The sequence below is a fragment of the Chamaea fasciata genome, unplaced genomic scaffold (genome assembly GCF_029207755.1).
Source record: "Chamaea fasciata isolate MVZ Bird 193981 ecotype frontalis unplaced genomic scaffold, bChaFas1.0.hap1 SCAF_16, whole genome shotgun sequence".
Lineage (NCBI taxonomy): Eukaryota > Metazoa > Chordata > Aves > Passeriformes > Sylviidae > Chamaea > Chamaea fasciata.
Genome location: NW_027094101.1, coordinates 645806 through 672322, shown reverse-complemented (window position 1 = coordinate 672322; position 26517 = coordinate 645806). Strand labels below are relative to the sequence as shown.

General features: G+C 41.9%; 1 protein-coding gene across 1 annotated transcript in view; it reads left to right on the top strand.

Moving 5' to 3' along the window:
* Positions 1-26517, top strand: part of GRIN2A (glutamate ionotropic receptor NMDA type subunit 2A) — a 157603-nt gene that overhangs the window by 4139 nt on the left and 126947 nt on the right. The gene's annotated exons all lie outside the window — the stretch shown is intronic.

Here is a 26517-nt window from a genome sequence, read left to right as displayed (position 1 = left end):
GACCGGAAGAGCAGAGGTGACTCACGTCTCAAGTTCCCTGGCGTTGCAACAACGTTTGAAACTCCTTGCTGGCGCTGCAGCGTTGATGTTGTGAGGTGATCGCTGCTGTTTCTGAAACGGGCGCTTGGTGCGGGGCTGAGCTCTGCTGGGGACTCTGCCTCCCACTCTGGTCTAAGAGAGGAGAGCTCAAAGAGGGAGTGCAGATGTGGGAAGTCCCTGGTTTGCCGCCGCATGAGGATCTTTAATGTTAATTGTAACTCATTTCCTGATATTTCCACACTTTAGTGTTCCTTATCTGTTGACTATTATTATTTCTTACGAGTGACTTTTGAATAGTAAAGGGCTCTCTGAACACATCTGGAAAGGAAGGGTTCCAGATATGTTATTTTGTGAAATAAGGGGGGAAAGGCAGCAGGATTAGTTATGATTGAGGAATCAGCTTTGGACTTTGGAAACTTTTTACCTCTGGAAAACACTTTTTTCCATTGGGAGAAAAGCTCCGTTTCTCTTGGTATTTTCAATGATCTTCCTTTAGAAGGTGTCATACAAGGGGAGGACAATAAGTGCTGAATGATAGCAGAGATCCTACAGTAATGGTTTTGACACCTTGATTTATACAGGAAGATCATTACAGTCAGTACTGCTACCTTGAATGCCATTGCAGTGACCAAATTACAGAGGCAGTTATTTCATGTGCTTTTAAATTACAGTGCAGATTTACTTGTCTTTTAAAGCTGGGTTTATACGTCTATTTGATGTATATTTCACTTAACTGTCTCTGCCAGTGTAAGAACACTAGAAGATCCGAGCCAGGGCTAAGTGGTGACACACTGGAGAATTCCTTACAGAGTCATCTTCGCTCTCAGTACCAGATGCGGGATGTCACTGATACAGCTGTATTTTTACTTTTATATAAGAGCCTCTAGAAAATGAAACAGTCTATTTTTTTTTGTCTCAGTAAATTACTACTATTTTCACAGTATTATCATTATTGTATCACTGTCTTTTATTTTAGGGGTTACTGAAGTTTTATTGGTAAAATTGCTGCTGAAATTCAGCTTCTTAGATTTCCATTTGGGAAATCAAAATTGTCTTTTGTGTGTTAAAACAATCTAATAGAGCAGCCTTCAATGGCTTGAGTTGGCTGAAGGAATTGTTTGTTCATGTAACTAATATTGCCTTAATTTTTAACATGACCTTTGCAATGTGCAATGTCTTGCAATGGGGTTTGGAACATTGCAGTAATGAGACTTGCCTGTGTCACTCAATTAACCATTTATTTAGGAATGAATTCCTGGGAGATGAAATTGAAATTCACAGTGCAGTCTTAAAGGCAGAGAGATGAAGTCTGAGGGAGAAGGATTGCAAATATGAAATCTTTCAAGTCACTGTCAGGATTTTAGCTGGCACGCATAGGTGTTGGCTGACTTGTGAAGATTATTGTAAGTCTCCTGCTTTGTCTCATGCATTGAGATGCCTGGTTATGCAGAAGGTGCCTGGTCCTGCTCCTGCTTGTGGATGTAGTGCTCTGGCACTCTAATAAGGCCATTTCATTTTTGTCCTTATCATATGAGTTCTGTGCCGGGTGGTTATGTGTTGCTGAACTCAACTAAACTGAGGGCACAGGAATGAGAGCTCATCTATAATGCTCTGTACTGCTGGAGACTTCACTGAATGACTCAGAGGAGATAAGCTGCCATATTCTCTGTGGCTAATAAATATTATGTCAATGTGAATCTTGACTGAAGAGCCATATCTGTTAAAAAAAAAAGAAGTTGTTCTATATTTCTAAGGATGAGGTATGGCCACATTTTGAGTTTGCAGTGATTAATGCAGGACATGCAGCTTTTGAAGCTCTGAGTCCCTGTCTGAACATCTGGGGTGAGTGCTGTCTTGTCTAGACTGCCTCCTTCGCCAGCCCAGCCCTGCTTCAGTTTGCTCAGAGTTTGCCTGCGCCATCTGAGGAGAGATTTTGCATGATTCAGACATGGGAAGTAGACAGGCGTGTGAGGCCAACCAAACCGGAATGTTTTCTGAACCTCGCTGTTCTATTTTCACCTGACATCAGCTGTCCAAACCCTACCAACCAACCAATGGGACACCTGGAGGTGTTTGACACTTACCTGATCCCAACTGTGCTGCAGAGACACCCTTTGGACAGTGCCACGTGCTCGGCTCCAGCTGATTTTATCACCTGCTCTTGGCAGGAGCTCTCCTGCCAATGCACTGCTCCTTGGCTGGGGTCCCCAATTCTGCCACGCACTTCAGACATGCTCAGATGTGGGATGGTCTACTGAAACAAGATGAGAATTGTCTGGGGCAGCTGTGCCAGCCTGCTGTGCATCAGCATCCCTCGGAGGATGCCAAAACAGCCTGGCTGTTTATTCATCGTGCATCTCTTGACATTTGAGACATCTCTATACAAACATTACTTAGGAACTGTTTTCTGACTCGAGCATTTGGTTTCAAACATAGTTACCTTTGTTTTACCACATGCTGTGATTATGATAGTATTTGTGATACTTTTTTTTTTTTTTTTTTTTTTTTTTAAAACACAAGGTCATGGTTAGTTCTGTGTCAATGCTAAAAGACTTGCTTCTTCACATGTGGGAAAAAATACCTCTGCGTATTGTAAATACGTCCAGGAATATTTAGTGTCTTTGAACCATGCTGCTTTTGCCTATTGCAGACCTAAATCTTTCTAGAAGTCCTTCTAAAAGATGCAATTTGAGGCATTTTACTGTTGTGGAAGCACTGGCAGTTATAACATAGTCAAGAAGTGTTAAAGGTGAGGGTAATATTCCAGAAGGGCTGTCACACAGTGACACTTCTTAAAACAGATCTGGAAATGTTATGCAAAATAACTAACCGCTTTTCCAACAGGTAAGTACCATATATTATTGCATAATGATTCAGTGAGAGCCCTGGAGGTTAGAGAGGATTGCTGGAGGTTTTCTAACCCAGCCCCAGCTCTGTGATGAGCTAATACCGAAATCAGATCATCCAGTCAAGTTTTGAATATCTCCCTGGAAGTAGATACCACAGCCTCTCTGGGCAATCTGTTTCAGTAATTAACCTCTCTCACCATGCAAATATTTTCCTTTTATCTCATTAGAATTTCCCTTGGTGCCACAGGCCTTTGTTCTTCTGCTGTGAATCTGAGTCCAGCTCCGTCTCAGTGCAGTTGGGGGCTGCAATTACAGCGCTCCTCACCTGCCGCTCTGCTGGGGTAAAGGTTCCTCCAGCCCTTGCGCTTGCGGTCCTTTGGACTTGCTTGGATGTGTTGGTGTCCTCTGTGGGGAGACCCCGACGAGGACAGGGGAGTGCAGGTACGGCCTCGAGAGTGCGGCGAGGGGAGCAGCCCCTCCCTGGAGCAGCTGCTGCGCCGCTGCAGCCGCAGCCTCCTTCGGCGTGGTGCCACCGAAAGGGAGCACTGCTGACTCATGGGCAGCCCATCCCGTGGGCCCCTGCCTGGAGCAGAAATAAGGCGTCTAACTGCTAGCAGGCACTGAGTGAGGCTGTACTTTGAGATCTTTCGTTCTTTTGGTGGTGGTTTTTTAGGCACTTTAGGGAAATACTTGCAGGTGTTTGCATTACTTGTCATTTTCGTCTCATTAGAAGGTGTAGCTGGAATTGCTTTGTTTTAGCTCATTTGGGAGGCAAAAATCTGTGCTGCACTTGTGCAGACCAGAGCTCTAAGTAGCTGTGATCAGAGCCCACCCAGACTCCTGGCTCTGGAGCATTTATGCTCCCTTATCTGTACACGGCTTTGTTGACGATCCTGAAGTCCCTCCACACCTCCTCCAGTTTCTTTGCCAAATGTCTCCATGGCACGGTGATTCTCTAAAGGGCCAAAAAAGTCCAAGAGCCACACTTAACTTTGGTACTATGTGTTAGTGTGCTTCAGCTCTTAATGCTTTCAAAATTGTTTGATGGATGGCAGGAGGTTGTTGTATTTGTTTTCTATTGTAGAATCTTTGCTGGAGGTCATACTACGTGGAATGTGCTCAAATTTGTATGTCTGCCATATGCATATGCAGATTTCTGTACAGCCAGTTTAATTGGCTCTGTATTTCATTCTAGAAAACGGTTAATTTTAGCTTTTCTGTAATGGCAACTTTTCTGATGGCTGATGTGTATGGCACTGTGTGTCTGAGCGTGATACTCACTTTGGCTTTGTTGCCGTAAAAGACTGGAAGATTAAACCATAGGTTAATAAATACTTGAGTGCAAAAATAGCACTATTCATATAACTGCTGTTTCAGGTCTAGACATAGTAGCTTGCACTGCTACATAGTCTGTTGCACACAGTATTTCCAGCTTCTCACTCGTTTAAAGAAGCAATTGAATTTGATTTTCTTCCCTTCTAGCTGCGTGAAGGCCCCTATGGGAAGAACAACCTTCAGATATTCTAATTTTTATTTTGAGCGGCGATAGAAATGTAGCACTGACCTCCTTGCAAGTCTGTGTTTACTTGTCCATATCCATGAAAGCCAACCTATATGTACTTTTAAGAAGGACCCGCACATCCGTAAGATTTTTAGCCCTAGAACGTAATCTGTGGTAGTACCTTTTGGACACACATGCCGTAATCAGTGGTATTAAATGGTTAAAAACGTGCCTGAGATTTGTCCTGCTGAGGTGAATGAAGTGAGTGGATACAATATTCCCTATTTTTCCTCCTCAGGAGGCAGTGCTGTGCCCGGGTGAGGTGGTTGGGGTAGAGCCTGCAGCTTTAGACACTGCTATCCCTGGACTGGCATGGCTGGGAGTTTTTGCTGCTTTCAGCTGGGTCTTGGAACTCAGGGGAGCATTATATTAATGATGGGAGCTTTGCTTTCCGGCTCCGTTTCTCCCACTCCTTTTTCTAAATAGTTTTCCTAGCAATTTATGAGGCGATTATATTATTCCCCATTCTCTTGTCCACGTAAGTTTATCCCTCTTAATTCAGTGAAGGAAAACGTGGATGAATTTCTGGAATACTGCAAGAGTCGACTTGAACTGTCACTCTTATGGAGCTCAAGGGAGGGATATTCAGTTTAATTTTCCAAAGTAGAAGGAAGGTAGTTTTGAAAAGATTAGGAATTTTGGTAACTAATGAGCAGGTTGTAGGAAATGGAAGTTTTCTTGAGTTTGCTTGATTTTTCATGCAGTTTAGGTGTTGGTAAGTTCCTGATATTTTAGTTTGCTTAAATTTACAGCTGCAGCTGAGCTGAGGGTGCAGCACTGGTTTCACTTAGGAGAGAGGAGTGTTTGGCTTCACTCTAGTCCTTTACAGTATGTAAATATATGTTTTCATCTCAGAGGTACTGTTTTCTTTCTCTTCAGACTGTTCTTACAGTCCTTGAAAATAGAAATCCTCAAGTGTCTTTGTTTTGAGCAACAGTGTCCTAAAACTGGTGGCAGGTCCCTGTTGTAGATCACCCATGCAATCTCTCCAAACTATTGCCTGCCCGTGGGGTAATTCCAACACAGCAGACTCCTGGGCTGGGAAAGTAGGACACAAGACCTTCAGCAGGATTTTCTGCTTGCAGAAATTCCTGGTGGCATCTTCGGAATTTTTTTTCTTCCCCAAGAACACTCTCAAATACGAAACGAAAAATGCTTCCTTTAAAGCTATAAAATAATGTTAGACCATTACAAAATACATAGCAAGTTTCTGGCAATTAGGATATATCCAGAGAATGCACCTGTAAGTATAAAATTATGCAGTGTACAGAACAGAAGGGCTTTGATATCATGTCAAACACATTTTTTTGTGTTTCATCTATTAATTATTTTTGAGGATGCTTAGATTATATGAACAGACAGTTCATTAGTGTGTTTTGTCACTTATTTGAACTAACAATTTAATTTGATAATAATAATTTTTTTTTTTGATCTTGCTTGGAAGACTCTGGGATAGATCTGCCTACATGGTGATGGTACAGAGGGCTTTACGTAGATGCACAGAAAAACTTTGTGGGCTGTAGCTTTTTTTTTTTTTTTTTTTTTTTTTTTACAAATCCGTGGTCATCTGGTTTGTGCGTACTCTTGCTCTTCCCCTCTTCCCCCCTCCTTGCTCATCTGCCTCTACTCTTCCCTGGAGCTATGAAGTTGTGTGGATTTTACTGAGGGAGCCCAGCCTGGATTGTCTCCACACCATCTGTCACCATATTGTTTGTTTAAATCCTTGAGATATTTTCTTCTGTACTTCACTGAAATAAATACATAAAGCTGCAGCAGCATCATTGGCCATTTATATTAGATTTAGACTTAATGTCCTTAGGAGAAAACCCCCGTGCTTGCAACTGAGGTGCATAAGCTGGAGGCGCAGTTTGTAAAATTGCACGTGGGTTAATTCTCTGAGGGCAGAGCTCCAGTTCTGCAGTGTGTTCACTGCCCAGCCCAGGCCCCTCTGGCTTCTCCAGGGGGACACCCAGCTGGGGCTCTCGTGGCCCTGGAGAGACAGGGCTGCTCGTGGGTTATGCTCTGGTCTCCCCACTCTTTCAAGGAAAACGTTTTGTGCCCTTTGGGAAATGCGGGATGTGTCTTCCTCCGTCCTGAGACCCTGACTGGGGTCAGGGAAAAGGTGAAACTTGCAGGCTCTGTGAAACCAGAGCTGGAAGTAAGATGGGTTAGTTAGAAGGGGGAATGTTTTGGAGAGAAACTGAAACGTGCAGAAGAAATGTAGTACAAAAGCTGAACAACCAACAGGAAAATGAGTTTTGCTGATAGGCAAATGTGATATTCCAGGTTGCTGGTGGAGGTTGGTTGGTGCCAGCAGCTGTAAGTTTATGATATGCAGTTAACATTGTCTCCTTTCCCTACAGCGTTTTTTCCTGTACCTTCCATCCACGTGAAGCTTAAGTGATCAAAAAGCCTCAGTATTTGGAGGGAGGAGGAGGAGGTTCCAGGTGTACAAGTTGTCTCTTATTTGGGGAAGAGAAAATTCTCTGGAGAAGTTCCTCTGTCTGTCCTTGCTGGGACTCAGCCATGAGAGGTCCTGGGCTGAGGGCTAAACGGGGTTTCCTGATCAACCTTTGTGAATGATTTAAACCTCTTGAAAAAGGAACAGTTTCTAGTCCAAATTTGTGACTAAGATTTTATTTGCATACTGATTCTTTCAGCTTCACTTGGAGATGAAAGAAATCATTCATAAATGTACATATGTAGATGGTTCGTGTAATCCATTTTTCTTTCTCCTCTTCCACAGCTACAGACACTGAACTAAAATCAGGAAATCCAGCAACATATCTGAGGTCAGACTGGTCACAAACTTCTAGAGCATGGCAGTAACTTCATTTGGTTGTACATTGGTCAATCAGGATTAACATGTTTTTGGACAGGGGCAAATTCAAAGCCAAGGTACACTTCCTTCTGGCTCTAACACACTGAGAAGCACATTAAAGGACTCTGGATGAGATCTGACTGAAGCACTGTAGTGTTCTGCACACAGCTCCAAAACAATCTCCCTTTCTTTTGTATGACGTCTTCTGTTCCGCATTTGGGCATGAACAGACCTGAGAAATCGAGGTCTGGGTTTTTTTGGTATACATGCAGGTTCTTCTCCCTGCTTTCTCCTGGATTCCCTTGCTGAAGGTGGAGAAGGAAGGGTGAGGGAAAACCAGGTGGCAATCTTCATGCTTTTAATATTTTTCAAGTCCGTTGATGTACCTACTCCTTGGGGCGGAGCCTGCGGGCAGCGCTGCTTTGCTGTGCTGCATTGGCTAACGGTCGTGTAATTTCCCAGCAGGATCTCACACAGCCGTTTTGGAGTGGCTTGGATAAAGTAGATTTTTTTTTTCAGATCAAGACCATACATCTCCCAACATCCCTTTGTGCATCCCTTGATTTGGGTTTTGAGTGAGCTCTCCTGGAGAGGTGCTTCATTACCAGATGATTCCTCAGTCAGTGTTTTGGGCTTGCTGTCCCCATTGTAGGTTTGGGAAAGTAATTTCCTTCTGGGCTTTTAATGACGATAGGCTGAACTGTTCCCTTGTCACAAATTTCTTGCTGCAGCATGGCTGAGAGCACCAGTGCTGGTCTTGCTCCACGGCCTCTGCTCAGTGTTTGTGGCTATTTATAACCTGCCTTTTGTGCATGTTGCAGCAAGATATTTCCATAAACATGTTTCATTCAAGGATTGCCGGGTGGAAAGCTGCTTATCTTCTCCTTTTCTTTTCTTTTTTTCTTTTTTTTTTTTTTTTTTGTTCGTTCCTTTTCTTGACAGTGGTGGTTTGTTCTTAGTGTCCTAACTTTTGGTTCAAGATTTCTGTAACTTTATTGATGGAAAGTTTTGTCTGTTTGTGCTGAGCAGTTTGCCTTCCCACGTGACTAAATTAGCAATAGGACTGCTTTGTTTTCACTGCATTGATTTTGTGTCTAGTGGAAACACACTGTGTGTGTAGAACCACTGAGAAAGAAGAAAGGGCAGGGATTTTATAGCCACCTTGCAGCTCGACAAAATTTGCAACACAATTAGGTATGACAGGAAATAGAATTAAGGTAATCTGTTCTAAGTAACAAGTTGCTTTTAGGAGTTACAGAAACATATAATTACCAGACAAATTGCATGTTATTTTTTGTGTGTGAGGCTAATTAAGAGTTCTGAGTAAATTGTGTTGGCATAGGCATCAGAGCTATATGAAGTACCTAATTGGGATGAGATAAGGCTTGTGAATTCATCGTAAGAAAACAGATGCCAGAATTATGAGAAGTGTCTGTATTCTAGTCAAGTACCATTTAGGATGGTCTGGTTTATTTTCAGCAGTCACATTATTTTTGTAGGAAACAAACTAACCCTGTCCTTTATTTTGTTTTGATCTGTTTGCCATCGTCTCCTCTCTCCTTTATCTGCGTTTAACTGTTACCCGTAAAAAGGCTGACATTTCTTTTTGGGGAATCTGGGTTCCAGAGGAAGATGTGGAAGGCTCAGCTGCTGAGCATGTGAAACTTTAAGCTCTGTCCCTTAACTGTGTAACGGCAAACTGGTACAGAAGTTATAAAAAGAAATATTTGCTTTCTTCACCCTCTCTTAGACTGGGTTTTCCTTACCCAGTCCATTGTCTGCCAACCTCCTTCATCCAAGAGCTCCTTCCAAAAACCCTCCTCTGATGGAGCCTTCAGCTGCACCCCATCCATTTGCTGTTCCACTTTATACTTGACTGTCATGGTAGATAGGATGGCTTTTTCTTCTTTTTCCATTTATTGCCTTCGTTCACTTCTAGCAGAAGCAGGGGTGGGTAGGAGGGAATACACCTCTCTGCTTAAAATTCTGTATCCCTGAATTGGAGGAATAGTCTTTCCTAAAATTGGGACTTTTTCCGTGTGCACGGAGTAGAGAGGACAGTTGCTAAAATCATCTTAATTGGAGCAAATAAAAATTGTCAAGGGGTCTCAAGAAGAAAGTAAAAACTATGAATTTAAGCCAAACCTATTCCTATTTAATAAGCAGGAATAGAGGAAAGGAGTATAAACTGATCCAGGTGAGCTAGGGCAGTGTTGGTGGGGGAATTGAGGTGGTGATAAAACAGAAATAAAAATTAGTGATGGAAGTGATATTTTGTGAAGAAAACAGTATGAGAACCAGAATTAATCAAAATTCCGAACAGTTTCCATCTCTGTCTCTTCGGGGTTCCTGACCTTGGGGTTTTGGGCAATCCTTTCAGTCCCAAGTCATTCCTTCTGCATTCATCGACTGCTTTACATACTTGTACAGGGAGGTGTTTGCTTTTCCTGTTGCAAGGTGGGGAGCCTGGGCTGTAGTTAACCATCTGGAAATGGATATATTGGAGAGTCTACTTGTATCCATTCTAACGCAATTTAAAATTTCCCTACTGCTCTTGCTTTTTTCCTTTAGTGTAACCTCTGAGACAGGGAGTCTGTTACAGGCTTTCCTGAAATAAAATCCTCCCTTTTGCACTTGGCTGGCTACTGATGCTGCTCTGTGTAAGCATTCATTTCTATAAGAATGGAAAGGGTTTTCACTAATTCTCTGATTTGTAGTAATGTAAGTGCTTTTTTCTGTGCATCTGTGTTCACTCTGTTCAGGTGCTTTGTGGGAGGGCCTAGTACCCTTGCATTTTTTATGAACTGAAGTCTCAAAGTACATTCATAATTTTATGATTTAATTAAATTCTGAATTTTGAATCTCCCTTTAGAATACTTGAGGAGAGGACAGACTGACAGGAAAAAAATATGAAAGCAAATTTCTTCCCACTCTGTTAGGTGATTGCTAATTTTGCAGTCTTCCCCTGTGTGTGAATGTGTGGTGCTGTAACTTTAAAAACACTGTTCTGAGGCTCAGGTTCACTGGAACTTAGAACCTAAATTGTTTTTACGTGCACTGAACAAAGTTCTGGATCCGGAATGATGCAAATCCTGATGTTGTCTAAGTGACAGGTTGGACCATGAGGATGAAAATGAGCAGTGCCTGCAGAGATCGGAGCACAGGGAGGAGCCGGACAAGGACAGCCTTGGCTCTCTGCGGGTGAGCTCACCTGTGGAGTGAAAAATACAAGTTACATGATCCCCTCCACACTTTGGGTTAGGTAAAGACAAAAATGATCTTCAGTGATTCATTTCCAGATACACTTATCCTGTAATTTTTACCAGTCTTAAAAATTGCAAAAGTAATGTCACACCTTTTCGGACCTTTCTCAGCCTTCAGGCTTGCAGTCTCTTGCATTCCTGTTGTTCTTTGTTACCCATCACTGTTTTATACTGTAAGAGTAACTGAAATATTTCCAATGATCAGTGAAAAAGTGACACTAAATAGATGACTTAGGACAGGTGCAAATAATAAAAGAAAAATCCTGTTATAATGTCCTGAACCGTGTCTCAGTATCTTCTCACTATATACAGATGTTTTCAGATTCCCAATTTCTCATAAAAACACATCACATGATCTCTGAATAAAAATTTAAATGAATGTGCAGGAAGTTTATGGGGACCCAGCTGTCACCTGCAGTATGTATGTCATTGAAGGCCTTACCAATCTTTAGTTTTCTTGTTTAAATTGTTTTCAGTTGTTCTTTCTGGTTCCTTCCTGGTATGGGATGACTCCTGAGCTTCCTTAAGAGAAGCTGGTTTTTGATTCACGTTTTTTACAGCATGAGGCAGAGATCTTAAAACAGGGAGAGATTTCGGCCAGTAATTAAATGTAACAGTCCACCTCAGCAATCCCTATTCCAGCGTAGGTCCTATTGATTTGTAAAAGCTGCAGTGGAGCCCTCGGTGGACACTGTCTGAAAGCAGTGGGAAACCTAAGCTAAAATAACAAGGAACTCTGCTCGTTTCCCACACTTTACTGCATTTTTTAACTGTATAAAGTAGGTTATAGGTCTGCAAAACCTTAGTTTTAAATAAGATATGCAGAAAAAAGCTCTCTAGGCCAGCAAAAGCATTTCTAAAAGCTGAGGAGCAAACTGCCACTAGGAAAAAAAATAGTGTGCAGGTCGTATACAAGTCCATGTGGAAAGCAAAATTCCTGCCTGTGGGATCCTGACTTTGGTGTGATTGGTTTCACTGGGAAGTAAAGAACGAGGAGCAAGTGCAAAGTAAGCAAATGCTTTAAATAATTAGTCCTTTAATGCTTATTTAATTGCTTTTCCTGGCTTGAATGCTGCCATGTAAAGAGATAATGAAGGGGGTTTTCCCTTTCTAATGACGGGCTTAATGTGTTCTTTATGTAACAGCCATAAAGATGCAGACATCGTCTTGTAGTATCTGAGATGGAAGGGCCAAGCACACAATAGACTTACAGCGTTTTCTGCTTAGGAGAGCAATCCCCAGTTAAAGGGATGATTTGGTTTGTTAAGGGCTGCACTTGGGGTGTTTTCTCTCATGATATACTGGATTGGTAGTGAATTACCCTGTTGGCAAGCTAGTTGTTTTTATTTGAGTTAAACCCGATCACTTATTTAAACTTCATTTTGATAGTGAGGTTTCTGCCTTACTGGGTCATTTTGAGGTTTCATTTGCATATTCTACTCAGTTAAAAATTCTGGTATTAAAACAGCTTTTCTAATTTAGCTCAGATGGTGGAATATTTTCCCTCTTAACAAGCATTCTAGTTTGTATTAAAAAAAATTCTCCTTCCCTTAGTTTCTTTTTAAATCAAGTATGTACAGTAAGCTTGGCTCCCTATTGAGCTGGTTTAATCATTTGTTTTTTCCATCTGCAGAGAGCCAGTTCCCAAAGTAACTTCAAAGAGCCTTGCCTGAGTAAAAGCTTCCAGCTTTGGAGCAACAAAGATTACAGAAATATGCTTATGCAACTGCTTGAAACCTCTGGCTATCTTGTCATGGAGAAAACAACGGAATATTTCTCTCTATTATTCTGTTACCGTAGTTCTTAAATATTTGTAACCGAGACTTTTGCTGCCACTCTGCTTTTGCCTCCCGCGGTGCCTGCGCAGTGTGATGTGTCACACAAGCGCACAGACGTGGCATTTGGAGGCTCAAGGGGATCACTGGTGTTCTGGGGTTTGGAGTGATCTCGTATGTAACTCCAACAAGAAAACAACCTTAAAATTCAGCCTTGACGTAAATTGTCTATAGACAAGTCTGAAGACTTGCAGCAGCAGCAAATGCAGACTGTTTTTAGTATTTTAGATTTGTGCAGGATTTAATCAAATGATGGAGAGGCTTCAAGTGAAATGGCTCCTGGGAGACTAGTAACCTCCCTTCTTCATTTTTAAAATTTCCTATGTTGACATGTGTAATCTCTCAGTTTGCTGAAAATAAAGCCAATCCCCTGTCCAATACAGGTAGATGGATACGGGATGCATATTTTATATCTGATGGATATGTAATGTTTTTGAGTGCAGTAACAAACTTAAGGTAGTTGGAGTTGCCAGTGTTGGTAAGAATCTGCTTCTTATTAAGATCAATATAAGTAATTGTCTTTATTTTCCTGGACTTCCTCACTAGTGACTGTTCCTTATTCATGACAGTCCAATCCAGTGGTTGTCATCATCACTTTGGAGAAAGGCTGATTTTTTTTTTTTTTTTTTTAACAAAACTACCTGAAAATCAGTGTGTCTGGGATTTGTCCCAAATTAATTTCCTGTGGAGAAAAGAGTTATGAGTTTGGTCGCTGTACAACGACTCTTCTGGATTATAATATCTGTCAGTGGAAATGCACTACTTTGGTTTTAACTGAAGGTATTTCAGATCTTAATTTTTGGCTTAATCAAATCCTTAGCACAAGCAAATCTAATTCTGGCACACTATTTCAATTGCACAGACTTTCATTTCTGACTAAGGATTGGAAGGATTAACCCAGATTTTAGCAGTTCTCTCCATGACTGGGTGGATAGGATTAAAATCTGTGCTGCTCACTGTGGCTTTTTATTCTAGTTTTTGATTAGTTATGTCTGTTGACCAGGGTGGGAAATTTGCTGAGGTTAAGACTACAGCTGAAAGAAGTATGGTGAATTCATTGGATTGCATTGTATTTTGCTTAAAAATACAGCCCCGACATGCTTTGCCTGTTTACAGGACCACAATTTATACTTTAGTACATTCTAGATTAATTTTCTAGTTTGAAGTATTTATATATATATATATATATATATATATATATATATATATACAAATTTATCATCTTTGAGGCTGTAGAAATACATATTTTAGGAAAATATAGTTGGATAAAACAGAATCCAGCTGTAACATCTTGTTAAGGACCACCTGAATGCAGCAAAAGTTTTTGGGACAGAAGCTGGAAGGATGTTCCTGTATTTAATTTCTACCAGTGCAGCTATTAGAAATAGAGACGATTTCACTACGCAAGAAATGGGAGAATTTCTGGAACACTGTCTGCAATTAGTCTCCTACCTTCTAAAAAGCCCTGATCCTGTAATGAGCTTAGAAATTAGTTACTTCAGTGACCAAGGAATGAAAGTGTCACCTCCTGGAGATGAGGCGAGTTGGTTTTGTTTAATCCAGTAAAAATGAGCCTGGGGAGGAGGATATGGTGGCCGAGTGCAGGAAGAAGAAGAATAGATTAAACAACATAAAATGAGTCAGACAACTGAAACTTAGGTGGGAAATTGAAAGTGGTGAATAGTGTTTAGATGGAAAATGAAGAAGCTCGGGAATAGCAAGAAGCTGGCTGGTGTTACGATGGAAACTGGTCAATGAAGAAGGATGAGCGTGTTCCTTCAGTGTGTTCTTTCTAATTCTACATTCTTCTTTGCAGGAAGCTTGAGATTGAGAAAACCATGCAACACTGTAATAACATTGCCTCCAAATCCAGGCAAACATTAGATTAGGTAAAGGTGAAGTGGGAGGAGTAGGACCCTCATCTACTCCTTATCAGACAGGCAAGGACTGTGCTCATCAGCCTTGGAAAAATACTGGCCTTGGGATTCCTGTGGGAATATGGCAAACTACGCTCCAAAAATTTTTAAAACCTGATTTCCTAGAAAAGAACATAACATTTTCCCAGAAATTAAAAGTATCTTTACATTTTTATGTGAAGCAGGAGAACTTGACTTTTCTTTGGGTATTTCTGGCTTTTTGCATTTTGTTCCGTTTGCGCCTCAGGCAGCGACAGAATTCTCGAGAGAGATGTGATGAAGATGTACTCTCCACTTGGAAAAACGATGCTCTTTCCTGCTTGTCATCCTGGCCTGTTGGGGAAAAAGAGAACCAGTTACCAGCCCTGGAGCTGCATGGTTGGAAGGCTGCAGTATCCGTAACAGAGCCCTTGTGTGTTTCGTGGTCTAGTCTCAGCCGAAGATGGAAGTGGTGATGTCTGCATGTCAGGCATGCTGTGCAGCGCTTTATAGGACCTAAGTTTGTGGGCAGTCTGGGTTGCAGCTGCAGCTGGACACCCGAAACATTCCCGGTTTTTAATAGCTGTGCTGGGTGTTCGTTGCCGTTGCACGGTGGTGTTTCTGTCTGTAAATAATCAGGTGTTCTAGACCAACCGACTTTTTGATACCGAAAAAATTTCTTGGTCAGTATTCAGACTCTCATTTAAAACTTTGTTTCATGGACTAAAATCTTTTTAAAATTCTTTCTTTTACTCTGGAGAAAGGGTTTCTAGTGGTTGCCGTGACACGCAGGGGAGCGTGCCACGGGCTAATACGGATGTAGTGAATGGGTGATGATAATGTGATTATTGGAAGTAATCTGGTCAAGGGAATGGAGATTGCTATGTAAGTACGATGATATTTTCTTTTCAGTACTGTCCTGAGGAAAGGATGATCTCAGGTGCCTGTCCACAGAGCTTGTAGAGCCTTCAACTTTGAGGGGTTCTTCAGAGACAACGCACTTTATCTGGTCGTGTTGAGCAACTGGAAATGAGTGTCACTATCACGGAGAATTTGATTTCATTATTGAAGAGCTCTTTTAAAAGGCTACAGAAGGCAGTGCTTTTCAGAACCTGTAATTATTGTGCAGATTCAAGCTGTGGAAGGATGGACTGTCAGTCAGTACCTGAGAGAAGCTCTCAGGTGATGATATACAGCAGAACATTAGGAAAGGAAGACTGCAAAACTTCAGTTATGCTGCATTATTTTCTTGTCATTTTCTGTGGCTGTGTTTAAAGAACTAAAATTATGTCCTTGCAAGAATGGAATATTCTTCCTAAACACTTTAAAGAAGTGGACAAAATCTTTTTTCTGATGATTTGCAGTGGCTGGAGAGGAAGGTTAAAATGATGTGTTAATGAATGCTACATATGGTCTACAGCACATGGCTAGAACTGTTTGTATTTTTTTCCTCCAAAAAAGGTTGAACAGCAAATTGGACACAATTCTGTTTCAAAATGACCAAACCTGTTTCTTCCCTTAAGCAATTCACACTTTTTCCAGACTTCATTAATACTGGAATCCTAATCTCTTTAGCTCTTACAGCTGTTTCATTTTCAGGGATCTTCAGAGGCCAATTACTTTGTTAAAAAATCCTTGTTAATGAAAATATGTTACCACGTAGGAAGAAAAGGGCAATGCGCGTAAAAAAAAGAAAGAAGGAGTGCTTCAGAAATTTTAAGGCCCTCCTAGATGTACTTTTGGGAGTGCGGAAGAAAAGAAATTGGAATAGCATACTTCGTTTTAGTGTTTTGAGTGTTTCTGTGATGACCCTTTTTTTTTTCCCCCAGCGGGACTGATGTAAACAGGATACATCTGTTTCTTGTACTTATGTCATTAAACAAGGAGGTATTAAACCAGGAGGTGCTGGAAAAAGTTAGTGAGTCCCTTGCCAGGCAGCAGCTTCTTTTTGAAGCACATGCCTCAGCCTCTGGGTTAACAGCGGCATTGTCACTCAGTGTTTCTGTTGTCACTGGCTTCCTGATGAGACCAGGTGCAGTCACGGAACAAAGTTGTGTTGCCACCACAGCCAAAACTGGACCTGCTTCGGTGTCCACCACCAAAGCCGCATTTGGATTTGTCCTCCTCTTGTTCCTCTTACCTACTGGGGTTTTCATTTTGAGAGGACCACCATCTACTTTCAGCTTCGTGTTTGTCAAGCCGGCTGTGTCTCGATTCCCCTGATCCCTCCCCTGCGCTGCCACTTCTCTCTGTTCTGGACCTACTTTGCTGGGAGAGCTTTGGAAGAGTATTCGGAGTTTCAGTTGTCTCTTGCATTCCTTTGCTCTTTTGCTGCATCTGATCTAGTCTGACTGGCACACAGAAGCCCTCAGGGCCGGATGAGTTGCCTATGGTTTGCCTCAGCTTCAAAAGGGGGAGCTGGCCTCCTGCCTCAGTTTCGTTGGAAATGCCTTGCAATGGCAGCTGTGCTTTGTCTGCTGCTTTGGACAGAAAACTTGCAGAATTTGCCCCGTGTTTTTTCCAAAGTGAAGATCAACATGCTGCAAAGGGAGCAAAACATTAAGAAACATCGAGCAAATCAGCCAATGAGCAGTCTGGTCTCCTATATTCAATGGTGATTTTGAAAAAACCTCCACGCATTCATAATTGCTAATTTTAGTCCAGGTTAAACATGATCTCAAAATAAGGCGCTGATTTTCAAAGCTGGCTGTTCTCATGTAAGCCTCTAAGTTTATAAGTAACTGTCTGAATGGATAGGCAGGAAAATCTGTAGTCCTTAAAGGATTTAAGTACAATACAAGGAAGATGAAAGTGTAAATAGCTCTTGCTCGCATAAGGACAATTGATACGTCAGTTTCTTTCTTTGGTGTCATCTTCATTTGACGTGTTCAGTTTCTGCTCTTGTGTTTAAAGGGTTTTTAATGAGCCTGTAAGTGATAAATTTACTCAAAAAGTGGTGCTGGTGATATCGAGGCATTTCTGTGACAGTGAGGAATTCGAAAGGTTGCAGGTGACTCCTGGAGAAGGGTTATGTGGGGCAGGTTCCTTCACTCCTTCAGGTACCAGGAGGTCTGAAGTTCAGGCTGGGACTTTGTCCAGGGGATGGTAAATCTGGTGTCCCAAACTTCCGGTGTGGTTTGGGAATTGCAGCAGTTTTTATTTTATCATTATTTCAGACACGGATGTCGGAACGGTGCTGCAGTGTTACCTTATTCCGTATACTCTCTGCTCAGACACAGTTTTTATGTATACTGGTAATATTTTAGGGTTGAAACAGCAGATATTAGCAGACACGCAGATTTGGAACGAGAGACTAGCTGAAGAGTTGCAACAAAATGGAGCAGAGGATGCTGTTACTCAGGCTGTCAGAAAAACAGTTTCTGTAAATTACATGGTTTTAGTCTTTTCAGGGGATGAGGGGAAAAGAATAAATGACCCAACATATTCCCACTTTGGCACTTAGTAACTTTTCCTATTTTTTCCTAGTCCAGTGACTAGTCTGTTATTTACCCTACCAGGCATACGAAAATCTGTACTTTCCTCTGGCATGTTGCCATGTTGATTAAAATCCCACTGATCTCATTCTCTGTGGGAATTGCCTTGATGAAGTTTGAAATTTTGAACTGTGAACTGTCTTCCACTGCAAAACGTCTTATCAGGTAAATAAGTTGGAAATCCCAAATGAGAACAAATGCCCTAATAGGATACTGGGCTTGAATATTAATTTTGTTACCAACTATTCCCACTAGACTCGTAATCCACTGGCTGTGCAAAGAACCTGATTTTTCAGGTCTGAATTCTCAGAATGGCAACAAGTACCTATGAAATGGTGTGTGGGTAATGAATTCCTTCTCTAACTTTTATTGGCCTTTCATTGTGGATAGTATAAGACAAAACAATAAACCAGATAGTGTTTATTTCTCCTTAGCTTAATTCATCGTGTGCACACTTGCTTGTCCATTGAGAAGAAACCTAAAAAAGTGATTTTCTCTGCAGGGATACACTTTACTAGGGTAGATCAGTTGAGCTGAGGTGTGTGCTGAAACGTGTGGAAGTGATGGCAGTGTGGGTGCAAGCTGCTCAGGAAGTGCTTGCATGCTCCTCTGTGAAGGAACTCTGGATGTTGCATTAATCCACTGCAAGTTCAATTGTAACCGTGCATGTCACTCAGTAAAGCAGAAAGAACCTGGAATCTTGAGTGATGCTTTTCTTTTCAAAGAATTTATTCCTTTTATATTTGTAAGAGTATTCGTCTCTGTGCCACTGGCCTGTGAAAGACTAGAAATAAATCTCATTTCAGATCTCCAGTTATTATCCTTGCATAATACCAGTTTACCATTGTTTAGGGGAAGTTAAGGCGTCTTGTGTCACACAAAGTAACATTAATCTGAGAATTTTGCATGCTGGTACATAGTCCGGTGCAGTGCAACAGCAATCACATCATGGGACTCTGTTCTTCAGTTTGAGAGGGGTGAGCAGAGCACAGGACAACCGCTGGGCAAAACCCAGTGTGAGGAAAGATCACTGTGCTTTGGAATCTGAAACAAAGCAAACAGCCTGCGAAGGAGGCTTAACAAGCTGAAGTTGGCTGATGCAGCAGTGGATGTGTGTGAAATTGGAAAGCAAACAGAGCTGATTGTGTGCTGGCCGTGCCTTTCAAGGAGAGAAAAGTTGTGCTCCATCTGGGAATAATAACAGAGTGTGTCTGTAGAAGAAAGACTGAGAATTTTTCTGTGTGCCAGTGTGCAAAGTAGGTCCTGCAAGTCGTGTGCTATTGAACGAGTTGGTTTTAGCCCAGAAATACGTATCTTGTTGCCTCTTTTTATTGGATGTATTATTTTTCCCCTTAAACTTGCTATTTGTTATTAACGATAAAATAAATCTACCCTATAACATCAAAGTTAAAATGGCAGCATTGGAGAGACTATGGGAAAATATTTGGTTGAGGGGGAAAAATGGATTTGTGAGGTATTGTTGTAGAGGGGGCAAAAGCACTGACATTTATTATCTGCATAAATGCATTTTCTGATTATCACGTGAATGGTATAACTGATAAGGGAAATGTATTTTATGTAGTTCATGCTGTGAAATCCATTATTTAACGTAGCTGCACGGTGCGTGCAAATGCACTGAAACCTAATCAGCACTTCCCATTTTAAGGAGATTTTCTTCTGGTGACGCTAAAAGGTAAAACCAGGCAATGTCTACATAAAAGAACAATCAACAACCACTTACCAAAAAAGTTCTTGAACAGGAATCTCAACCGGTATCACTCCTGTTTGTGCGCTTGTGGCAGGAAATTTAGGTCTTTACAAAAGATTGTTCTTGTCTGGGATACCCTTGAAGTGGTAGCTACAGTTGACTGTCCCTCCCATGGAATTTAGAACAATTTCTTTCTTAAAAGAAAGCAGAACAGTGCTTTGTTTCAAGATAACTCATAGCTTGCCTCTTCCAAATTGTGAATAATGTCAGGATCCCCATCTTGGCATGCGCTCCTGAGCTATTTTCAGGGAAGAGCCAGTAAAAGCTATAATTCCTCCTGGCACTTCAGGGGTGTAATGGAGGTGTCTGGCAGCATTTCAGTGAAACAATTAGGTTTAGTGGAAAGGATTCCCTCTAGGCATGACTGTCAGTCAAAGCATAAACAGAGGGTGAGAATCTGCTTCCCAGCCTCGGTACCCCCTGGACAGCAAGTTCCGAGCCAGGCGGCACAGGTGATGTGTAACGCTTGTCCCAAGGGTTTTGGATTTACGGCTTGCATGCACGCTTGACGGGCAGGGTGCTTGAAAATGAGACTGTTACAGTCTGTGAGACGAGCCCGAACTTGAGGTATTTCGGTGTTCAAAAGGTTGTAACGAGGTACCTGGCAAGGGAAGGCAGCTGAGATGTGGCTAAATTTTGGGAAGAATTCTAGAATGGAACTATTTATTAAAAATGTGTTTTAGAAGGAGATTTGAAACTCCGTTTGGCTCTGGTTGCCCGGGAGCACGGTGACATGATGATTCATTTGCTTTGCATAAGTGGACAATTGTCACTGGCACCTCCAGAGCTCACTGTAGGAATGTAACCAACGACACAGAAACAGCTACTTGATGCTTCCTTGAAAAGACGTGACCAGGGACATCACAGCACCTGGAACGTGGAAATTTGGTTTCAAAGGTTTCATAAGAAAGTGTTCTTCTGCAAGCAGAGTGAAATTTGCTTTCTCAAACTTTTACTTCTGGCAATTCAAGTTGGTGAGATGTCGAAAGCACTCGTTACAGTGACATTAATGGTGACAGTTCCTCTAGAGTGATCGCCTTCTTTTATCAGAGAACACAGGCAGGGCTGGTCCAGTGGAGCTTGCCTCGGGGGCACAGGCTGCTGCTTTATACTGAGGATGAATATCTGGAACTTTCGTTGCTTAATTATTTAAGATATGTAACAAAAAAAGGTGAGGATTATTATATTCCCAATTGAACTTGTAAAACTTAATATGAGAGTCCATCCTTCTCTTATTTTGTATATGAGAGCTGGCTTTTTAGACGGGATGTATAAAACAGGGCATGAAAATGTTGGGTTATTATTTTCTTCTTTTTGTGTTATTTTCCTTAAAATACCTCTGCATTTCTTGTTGCAGCATTAGAAATGTTTTCATTTTCCCTGCAAAATGGAGAGCCTCAGGGCTCTGCACTGCACCGGATTCCTCTGCCAAGGCGCATCAAAGTGGGGAAAATTCCAATATTATTCCCTTGCCGTTAGAGTCCACCTCCATCTCAGGCTCCAGTACTGAGTTTTGCTGCAGTTCTGGTAGTGCCCTACCTCCCAGTTACACCATGAGGCACTTGAAGAGGTGACTTGGGCAAGGAGTCTTTTCCAATTGACTCCCGTTTTACCCTCCTGCTCCCTCCTCCCAGGAACTCCAGTGACAGCTCTTGCTGGTGGAGATTTCCTGCAGCAACATCTCCAAAATTCCAGCTGATCTTCATGACTGTGTAAATAATTGGTTAAAGCTGCGAGGTCCCAAATCCAGAATAGAACGTGCTGTTTCATTCCAGGCAGTTACTCGTGGATTGTGGAATATTTAGCTGATGGCTTGAAGACAGATTTTGTGAAAAAGCTCCTGCATCCTTTAGCTCTCTGCTGGAGATTACAGGGCGAGATTGCTTTAAGCGTGTTGTGTTCAAGCGTTTTACGTAACGGGGAGTAGAGGGGAGGCACGCAAGCATCAGGAAAGTAAAACTTTTGGTTGCAGCTTTTACTGGTTCCTATTTCTTCAGGATTTCAAATTTTCTTTTTATTTTATTTCAGAAACCCATTTTGGACCAATGTGTCTGTGGCTGTTTGGGTTTTCTTTGTGTGTGTTAAGATATGTAAATGAATCCTTCTTTTGCCATATGCAGCTACCTCGAGCATCAGCCAGACTTGGACTGTTCCGTGGCAGGTGTAGGGTTTAATTTTTAATGTGAATTAAGAACTTAGGTAAAAGTAGTTTTAGTTTTGCTTTTCACTAGTCCACACTATAAATTTTTCTAGCTGTATCGTGGGCTATCCAGCCCGCTTTCTCCGCTGTTATCTGTTTCCAGATTTGGTTAAATGCTGGTATAAAGCGAAGAGGTTATGTGCAGTCAAGGCTGGGTTTTATAAAATATGTGAGTTCCTTTTCAGATGTTGAGGTTTTGGACAGTGTATCAAGATGTGCTAATGTTTTCCTTCAAGTGGAGAGAGTGGATTTCTGCCAAAGATAACTCATGCTTTAGTTCAGAAGTTTTTGGTTTAAAAAGTATTTTTAGTTTTTGGTTTAAAAAGTATCTTTCCCTTGTCATGGTTAACGAACATCCTCTATACTTAAAAAATGGAAGTCGAAATTGAGGGTGTGGAAGAAGAACATCAAAAATAACTAAACATGGTGGATCAGTTATAGGTTTATTTTAAAAGAGGGGTTTTAAAATTGAAAATAGATGTTACTGTACAGTTCATGTAGAAACTTACCTCATATAAACTATTTTTTGTAGGAATAAATCCCATTTATTTGATGTTTTTAATGACTTTGGTTTCTTTTATGCTATAAATAATGTTCATGCATAACTGCACCACTGAAGAGATAACGAGTGAAACTGGAGGCTCCAGTAGTCATTTGGGAGATGACTTAAGCTGTGGGATAACCATAATAGTCGGGTATGTTTGCTAAAATGATCTGTAGTGGTTGGAAGTTACAATTCAGAAATGAGACCTGCACTTCCTAACGACCCCTCTGAGATGAGAAATTTTGATTATCTGATCTCCTGAATATTCAGGAAGATGTGTAATATCATTTTACATCTGCTTGAAGTGTTTAAAGATGACTGTTGGTAGGTGTGGTGCTAACCATAAAACTTCGTACAAAAACTGAAGTCTGGGACTTGGCTTCAATATTTTGCAGGGGATGAGTCTTTGGTGCAAAAGAGTTCCCCTTGCAAAGGGATGTTTTGCATCCTTTTCTGTGCTGAAGGTGAACAAAACAAACCCCCTGGTTTGTTACACTGAGGACCCAATTTAGAGTTAATTCCTTTGCAGACTGCAGGAGGTGTGTGGAGGTGTCAGAGGAGCGCTGTGCCTGTGGCTCCTGCACCTAAAGATGATGACTTAGGAGCCACCATTTCTCTGCTGCAGCATCATTTGCTGCCTGCATGAGGCTTCCAGCTGCAGACTGCAGGGACAGTCAGAACTGCTTGCCTCGTGGAAAAACTAAAGTACTCTCCTGCAGGAACATCTGAACCAGTCCCAGTCTGTCTCTATGAAGTTATTCCTGCTACTGCTGTGGCTGCTCAGGACGCTTCAGGGCCACGGGATGATGGTTCTGTGCAGCTGATCCAGCATGTCTCATCCTTGAACTTCAGTAAGGCCGGAGTGGAAGTCTCCAGGTGTGGGAGCTGTACTGGAACTGGGCACAGGCACCAGTTTTTCATGTTGGGCTCCCAATGGTGGCAGCCCCGGGGTGTGTGTTGGGGCAGCAACTCAGTCTCTGTCACGGTGCAGTTTCAAGGGAAGCTCTTGTTGATCTGTTTATACCAAGTCTTGAGGGTCTCCTGGTTATTTCTAAAACTCTGTGATTCATAACTTCATCAGATCCATACCCCCAGGAATTCTCTTGTGTGGGAGTGTGCAGAATAACCTTGGGAGGACTTGCGAAGGTTTTTTATTTTAGTCTGTTTAGAGGAATGCAATAAGAAAAAAAGGACTTGTAATTATGATGACAATTATGACCGCTGGTTTTCTTCAGAATTTAGCACCAACAAAGTGCATCTCTTATATAGGGCAAGCTATGAGTTGTGAAATGACACTGCAGCTTTGGTTGTTCTAGGTCAGCATTGATGTGCATTGGATTTCAGGATCCATGAATGTCAGTCTGCCACATCATTTATATTTGGGTTTATTTTTAGTTTTTCTAGTTGAGTAAACTTCGAGTTTGTGGAGGTGCTATAGACTTCAAATGCCCAGGAGACAGAATTTCAGCAGCTGCAATCTTGTGCCTCACTAAAGAAGTAAATCTTCCTTGGCAGAGTGTCGTGACTGTATCAAACGCTTCTGCTGAGAATTTGCTGCTGATGAATGTTCTTTTGTCCTAAGATCACGAAGGCTGTTCCTGCAGAATATTGCAACTTGCTGCTTGGTCCAGGCTACATGTGGCCATCCCACCGACAGAGTAAGATTGCTCCTGAATGATGCCTGAGTGCAGGGGTTTTGTTCAGAAGGGGTTTACTCACTGAGTAGGCATCCCTAAATGCTCAGTCACTGGGGTGCTTTTGCCAGATGAGGTCATGGATCCAAACAATAAAAAAACAAACCCAAGAGGTCGAATGTGTCCATGTCAGTGTAAATCACAGTACCATGAATCCAAGCTGGATTTCCTATCCATAATCCTACCAAACCTGGGACATACGTGGTTCCCCAGTATTATATCCATTCTGCACGTGCTTGGTTGCACAATCCCTGCTTAGAAACTTCCTGGCAACCTTGCAGGGGGCATGACGTTTCATCCTGTGAAGGTGGGAGACAAGAGAACTCAAAGAGCTGTGGGGGTTTTGGGTTGGGTTTGTTCTGCCAGCTGTTTTGGTGTGGGTGACAGCCTGCCTGGGGGCAGCCCTGCCGCCTCAGTTCTCCTCTGCTGAGGTCGAAGCCAGCTCAGGGGATGCTCTCTGTGCGATGCAGTGAACCTCCCTGGACACTGGCACAGGGACCCGAAAGCCCCATTGCAAAGTTTTTGGAAGACAGGGCAATGAAGAAAGGAAGGAATGTGTGCCACTGGTTGGGACTGAGACTTTTTTGGGGTGGGGTAGAGACCAGAGATGGGTAGTGTTGCTGTCTGTGACGGGATTGTTGTCCAAGGCAGGTCACACAGTGGAGTTTCATGTACATATGTGATGAAGGGAAGGAGAAGAGGGATGAGATTATTTTTTTTTTTTTTAAAAATAATTCCTATACTTCTGAGCAAATGCTTTTCTTCAGTCAGATCCATTGCAGTTCATGCCTAGAGTAGGTTTTTTTCCCCAGCTCATCTGTAGTTCTTCTCCTCAGTGCACCTTTTCCCATGAGAGGAGGGAGAGCAGCTTGCTGCTGCGGGAGGAGAGCATCTGTGAATAACTTATAGTCATGTTCCATTCTGAAAAATCAATACAGCTGGGAGATTTCAATCTGAGGCAGTATGCTTGTTTTCATCTACAGCTCACATGAAACCCAAAATTTATGTGCATATTTCTCACAGAAGCATCCATCTGTTACCTTAGAGCATGTTTTCATATGTATAAATAAGCTTAATTTGCAGTTGAGAGAATATAAAAAATTACCTATAGGCTCTGTAGGTATCTCAGGGGTTGCCTTCTGCAGTAACGTGGTGAAATGAAGACTGTCCAAGAGTTAGTGTTAATGATACAGCAACTCCTGTGATGAAGGATCAACTTAGGTTGAGATTTTATTTTACAGTTTAAATTTAGAAAGGTATTTTTAAGAACATCTTAGCAACTCTTGCTATTGCCGAGAATTTGGAACTAGTGCAAACTTGTCTTCCTTGTCTAGGACCCTAGTTCTTAAACTTTTTACCCCACAAATACGTATTCTATTACTGTAATTTTGCTTTTCACGTGTAGTTTACATTGCAGGTGAAGAGGGTCCATAGCTTTAAAGGACTGACTATGCAATTTCTCATGAGATCTTCAAGTTTTACAGACTCCAAACCAGTGTCACGTGTCATACAGGAGAAATCACCTCCCTTCAGTTATCCTTCTCTCACAAAGCTTTCCTGCAGCTTCCTAAGACATCCTCACAGTGTTCTTGTGTTGAATATCAGAGACTTTTGACCAATAGGACCGATATTCAACTGGAGTCCAGGAAAGTGAGCTGGTAACTAATTCTATTCGTATTTCAGAAATGGGCATCAGCTCCAGGCTGGGGGTAGAGATGGGTGGGCTTGGAGAACACTCTCAGTGCCAGTCTGCTTTGTGTAATCCTCTTGCCTAGGAAGTTGGAGCCTTCCTGGGGAGAAAGTCTTGCGTTGGTAGATCGAAAGCCTTGTCTAGGATCAAGCAGGAACTGAATCCTGGTAGGGCTGAGAAAGCGTGTCTAATTCCAGGAATTTCACCTGAGCTGAAGAGTCAGCAAGAGAGAGGAAAAGCTGTCTGACAGCAGAAATAGCACAGTGGAACATTTGGGGAAGGTTTCTGGTTGAAACCTATCACTGAAGGGTTTTGCAGTAACAGTCCTCAAAACCTCTTCTGTTCCATTTGCATGGTTCAAAATCGTCTCATGTATTTAAAAAATCCCCATTTTTCTCTGTTATTTAACAACAGCAGGAATTATTTTCTCAGGTGATGCCCCAGCAAAGAAGAGACCCTGCTCTGCTCACTGCTCTGACTGGGGCTGTGCTAGGCAAGGCTCTGACTGTACTGCTGCCGTGCCAACACCCGCACCTGTCTGAGCTAGAAACCAGTTCATTTTGAAAACTTACTGGGATTGAGAAATAGTGGCCCATTTTGCGTGAGAGGGCAAGTAATGAATGTTAGTGTGCGGTGAATTTGTCAAAAAGCATTAATAGGAAAGGAGTGCGTGTTGGGAAGCAATTAAACCTGAGCTGATGGAGGAAGCTCACTGTACTGTGAGATTACCTGCCAAATACGCTTAGGCAAACAAAATGTGCACTGTAAGGAACATTTCATGTCTTAGCTGTGACCTTAAGTGATATTTTAAAGGGGTGTTTATTGATAAACCTCATGTTTTTGTGCAAGTTATTACTGAGTGGG